The following is a 5,500-nucleotide window of genomic DNA, read 5'->3' as shown; positions in this document are numbered from 1 at the left end:
TCCCTCCCTCCCTTCCTTCCTCTTTCTTTTTCTTTCCTCTCTCTCCCTCCCTCTGTTTCTCCCCTTTCCCTCTTTACTTCCCTGCTCTCTCCCTTCCTCTCCCCCTTCCTTCGCTTCTTTCCTCCTTCCTTCCCTACTTTCATTCTTCCTTTCTTCCCCTCCTCCCTCCTTCTTTCTCTCCTGCTTTCTTCCTTTCTAATCTCCTGCTTTCCTCCTTCCTGTCTTCCTCTTTCCCTCCCTCCCTCCCTCCTTCCCTCCCTCTTTTCCTTCCCTCCCTCCCCCCCCCCCTCCCCCCTCCCTCCCTTCCTTCCTTCCTTCCTTCCTTCCTTCCTTCCTTCCTTCCCTCCCTCCTTCTGTCCAAGCCAAAAATGTGCATTAAGTACTTGGTGTGTACTGAGCAGTATTGTGGTCACTGAAGATGGCAATGAACAAAACAAAGTCCCTGCCTCCATGGAGCTTAACCACTATCCTATAGTGCCCCAAATTACATGTCTTCCCTAAGGGGCTCTCCCAGATTAATACCACCCAGTTTCTAACCTACCTGGATAATCTCAACTCTTCTTCCATTTCACAATACACTTAAGTAGTTTAAAAATTCAGAGTTTTATATTTTAGCTAATGTGCCTGCTTTGAAACTTTTAGGTGCCAATAGACAATGTACCTTAGGCACCTTGATGCACAATCTTACCCTCTGGGGATGACCACAAAATTCAATATAACTGCTATTTTCTAGACTATGTTACAATGAGAGAGAGAGAGAGAGAGAGAGAGAGAGAGAGAGAAAGAGAGATACATGGGAAAATCATTGGACCCACTTCCAAAAGAGGTTTCATTATATTGTATCTGATGAAAGCGTTAAAAATCCAGTTTATTTTTCATCAAAAATGGTCATGAAGCCAATTTAGGATTTCCTGAATGAAGTTTGCAATTTAGGAGTAGAGCATTTAACCCAAAAGCCATGGACCATGCTGGCTTTGGACATCAACCTGAGCTTTATTAAAACATTCACACCTAGGGAAATTTCTAGATATTTTAACTGTAATCAATTAAGCTAGGTGTTACAGGGACAGCCATATGTTTTTCTGTTTGTTTTATCTGACTTAGAGAAAGTGCAATGGGGGATAGACTTAGTATGGATTAAAAGGGATACATTTGTATGGCTTTCGGTCACTTCCTAGTTATTGCAGGTTATCCTGGCATAAGTATGTGCATTAGTCCATTCTCACACTCCCATGCAGAACTACCTGAGACTGGGTAATGTATAAGCGACATCTTGGACCTCTCCTAAACCAGTCAGTCATTAAGATTTTTTCATGTCAGATAAGAGAACACTAAAAACTGAAAACAATTTCCTCCATCCTCTTTTTAACATTTAAAATATTATTGTCACTGCATTCTGTATGCTAAAATATGATCTTTTTTTGCTCTTTGTATCGGTTAGGATAAATTACTAATGCTGTAGCAAAGAGCCCCTACATGATGGAGGCTTTCACATTCGAGGTTTATTTTTCATTCATGTCACAAGCTACTGCTGCTGCATGCACTCAGCGACCCCTATTCCTTCTGTTTAGTATTCTCCAATGGCTTCTCTGGGTCTGAATTAGAGAAAGATGGGATTAGAGAAAACTCATGGATTATGGTGATCATAGAAACAAGGCAAGACAGTGACATGCTTCATTTCTGCCCACAATTCATTGTGCGTAACTCAGTCATATTGTCTCACCTAGGAAGGTGAAGAAATTACTAGAAATTTCTAGAAGAGGAGAAGAAATATGCATATATGTGAGTAATAGCACTCTCTGCCATAGCCTTCAATAGATATGTAAAAAAGGACAAATTTTTGGTAGATAGAAATAGTCTCAGAGGGGAATTGTTACAGCTCCCAAATCTATGTTCATTTAATGGGAGATGCTATTGTACTTTACTGAAAAGAGTCTGGAATTTGGAATTAAAGTATCTGGATTTGTAGTTGTCCAGCTGTTCACTTATTAGCTACAGGACCTTGCATGGGACACAATCTTCCTGAGGATCAGTTTCATTAACTATCAGATAAGCTGATAATAATGTCTACCTCACTTACTGCATAGGTTGTTTTCAGGGTCAAATGAGATCAAAGGAAGAGTTTATTGTACTCTCTGAGATGCTGTGCAAATATAAGTGCCTGCCCTTTCTTCTCTTCCTCCTAACCTTGGGTCCAGTTTCCACTCTTACTTCCAGGATGATATGTTACATATACTTGGCTGTAAGACTGATAGAGATGCTGATGACTTTGTTGCCAGGAGACTAAATATCTTTTCTTTCTTTCTTTTCTTTTCTTTTTTTTTTTTTTTTGAGATGGAGTCTTGCTCTGTTGCCCAGGCTGGAGTTCAGTGACCTGACCTCTGCTCACTGCAAACTCCACTTCAAGGGTTCAAACAATTCTCCTGCCTCAGCCTCCTGAGTAGCTGGGACTACAGGCATGCGCCACCACACCCAGCTAATTTTTGTATTTTTAGTAGAGACAGGGTTTCACTATGTTGGCCAGGCTGCTCTTGAACTCCTGACCTCAGACCTTCCACCTGCCTTGGGCTCCCAAAGTGCTGGGATTACAGGCGTGGGCCACCGTGCCTGGACTAAATGTCGTTTTTAATCTTCCCTCAGAGACTGAATATGCACTCTTATATGTATAAGATATATTTTTATATCTTATATATATGAAATTTATTATAAAATATATTATATATATAAATTTTTTTTTTTATATAAAATATATATATATATAATGTATTTATATCTCAAAACTCAAAATTTGAAATGCTCCCAAATCTGAAACTTTGAGTGCTGACATGATGCTCAAAGGAAATGCTTATTGGACCATTTAAGATTTGGGCTTTTTTTGAATTAGGAATGCTCAAAAAAAAAAATCTGAAATCCAAAACAGTTCTGGTCCCAAGCATTTTGGATTAGGGATACTCAACCTGTGTGTGTCTGTGTGTGTAGTCTCTGGATTTGGGGAGAAAAGACAAGATGGAAGGTATTCCTTTTAAACTGTGTAAAATAACAAGGAAACAAATTATCAGCAACCCTAGGAGGGGTGACTAATGCCATGAGCTGTTAAAATTCAGTGTGAAAATCTTAACGGTGGTCCTTTGAAATATTTTCTTTGGAAAAAAAAGGAGAGGATAATTGTGCTATCTTGAATTTCTTTTGAGTTTAGGTCATATAACAAGTGGTATATTAAATGGAGTAGAATTTTTAGAATGAAGATATTTTATATTTTAGATATCTTCATCACATCTTATTAACTATTGATGTGTACATTTTCAATACAATAGCCAAAAATGATTGATTGGTTTTCATAAATATAAATTATTTTATGGGCCTCTGGTCTCTGTCTTAGATGTTGAAAGAAACTCTCCCCTAATGTGTGCAACCCATACAGTTTAGAGAGAATGAGATTTTTTGTGTAACTGTTTCATTTTTCACAATTTCCTTACTTCTTTACAACCCTCCACTCATTATGCCAGTGAAATTTATTTCTTTAGGAAAAAGCTAAAATTATTGATAAGAAAGTCAATTGAGTTTCTGAATTTATTTTTTAAATCCCTAAAAAAGACAATACACTTCAAAGCTGAGACTTTTGCTGCAAGAGCCTGAACTCCAAAAGCTTAAGACTCTGGAATTTTTGGCACATGGAAACCACTGATTGGGAAGGAATGGGTCGGGAGTATTTTCGTGCCTACGTGGAGACTGGGTTTGAGCAGCAGGCAGCCAGGAGAAGAAATTAAGGACAGAGGCTGGTGAAGAACCAGAGAAAGTGCTTTGTGCCGATCCTCCTCCTGCCAAGCATTTGGGGAACCTAAGGATAGCATAGGATAGGATGCATTTGCTGCCTTGTATATTGCTTGATGATGAAGCTCTAGAAAAAGGAAGCAATTATTGTCGATAAGTCTCCCATTCCAGCATGGCTCTGCAGCAGGAATAGGAAGGTCTAGGCAGAGAAAGCCTGAAGCAGTACCCACCAGACCTGCAGTCCCAGGAGATGCCAGAGAGCCAAACATTTCCTATTCCCCTGAGATGAGTATTTGTGCGGCCTTTTGGATTTATCTTTTTTTTTAACACATAAAATCCATAACTGCTATAAAGGTTAATCATGGTGCATTCTAATTTTCCTTTCTCTTATTTAGATATCAAATGGCTTATAAGCTTCTGGAGTCAACTGTGTGATCTTCAAAACTGGCAACCTGAGAACGGAGCAGGAAGTAAGTGGTTCAGCTTTGGATACCCTGGTAAGGATCCCAACAGTCAAAGAGCATGTTTCTTTGGAAGCCATTGTCAATAGAGGCAGGGTTGCCATCAGCTGGCACTCATCAGGAAGGCCCCACGGTGTCAGTCAGTGTCTGTTCCAACTATTTATTACATCTTTTGAATCTCACACCTACTGATGACCTTGGCCTGATGCCTATTGCCTGATGCCAGCAAGTTTCAAACACCTCCTCCTACAACTTGTATATCTCCCCATGGGTATAAGGAATAAAGAAAGAGAAGGGAGCCTTGTGAAATGACTGGTGATGCCCTCCCAAGGAGACTGGCATAAACCAGAAGTGACTAAATTTACCTTGATTGTCGAGCTTAAGTCTTCCACTATGAATTTGTGAACTAATTTAAGCTCATTTACAGTGCATTAAAGAGAGCTCCATTTTGTTTTAACATGTAAAATTTATAACTGCTACAAATGTGAATCACTGCATTTAAGCTTTCACTTCTCATATCTTGATGTCAAATGTGCCCCAAAGCCTCTAAAGCAATCAGGCATTTCCTAGAGGAGATCTAAGGGGAAACATGTTCTTCTGCAATTTTAGGGGGTGGGACGAAGGGCTCAGTGGGGGTGTATTACCACAGTAGGGTCTCACTTACAAGGTGGCATGATAGGAATTGACGTTTCTACTTTTTAGGGATTGAGAAAAGCTGTCAAGCAAACCCCTGTTGGAGGAGAGGCTGAATGATATGTTTCTTTCACATGAGTTAAAATCAGGAGTACTTGATTTCAATAGGAAAAGCAGCAAATGGGAGAAGTGTAAGTGATAGACTGGACAAAGGACATGTGGCACATATACACCATGGAATACTATGCAACCATAAAAAATGATGAGTTTGTGTCCTTTGTAGGGACATGGATGAACCTGAAAACCATCATTTTCAGCAAACTAACACAAGAACAGAAAATCAAACACTGCATGTTTTCACTCATAGGCGGATGTTGAACAATGAGAACATGTGGACACAGAGAAGGGAGCATCACACACTGGGGTCCATTGTGGGGGGCTAGGGGAGGGATAGTGGGAGGGAGGGTAGGGAGAAATGTCAGGTATAGGTGATGGGGGGATGGAGGGAGCAAACCACCTTGCCATGAATGTACCTATGCAACAATCTTGCATGATCTGCACATGTACCCCAGAATCTAAAGTACAATTAAAAAAAAAAAGAAATATAGAAACAGACCTCTCCAGAAAAAAAATTA

The 5,500-nt window shown here is 39.9% G+C and overlaps 1 long non-coding RNA gene across 1 annotated transcript in view; it reads left to right on the top strand.

Annotated features, from left to right (window-relative positions):
- The first annotated feature begins 402 nt into the window (after window positions 1–402).
- Window positions 403–5,500, top strand: part of LOC116532988 — a 67,849-nt gene continuing 62,751 nt past the window's right edge. Inside the window, exons 1-2 of the long non-coding RNA XR_004261028.1 lie at window positions 403–1,696; window positions 4,167–4,268. This is a non-coding gene — a long non-coding RNA (uncharacterized LOC116532988). The remainder of the gene's footprint in view (window positions 1,697–4,166; window positions 4,269–5,500) is intronic.

Source organism: Sapajus apella, unplaced genomic scaffold (genome assembly GCF_009761245.1).
Source record: "Sapajus apella isolate SASKATOON/1434 unplaced genomic scaffold, GSC_monkey_1.0 scaffold78, whole genome shotgun sequence".
In the NCBI taxonomy this organism is placed as follows: Eukaryota; Metazoa; Chordata; class Mammalia; order Primates; family Cebidae; genus Sapajus; species Sapajus apella.
Note: the sequence above shows the minus strand (reverse complement) of the source record. Positions and strands in the feature narration are given on the sequence as shown.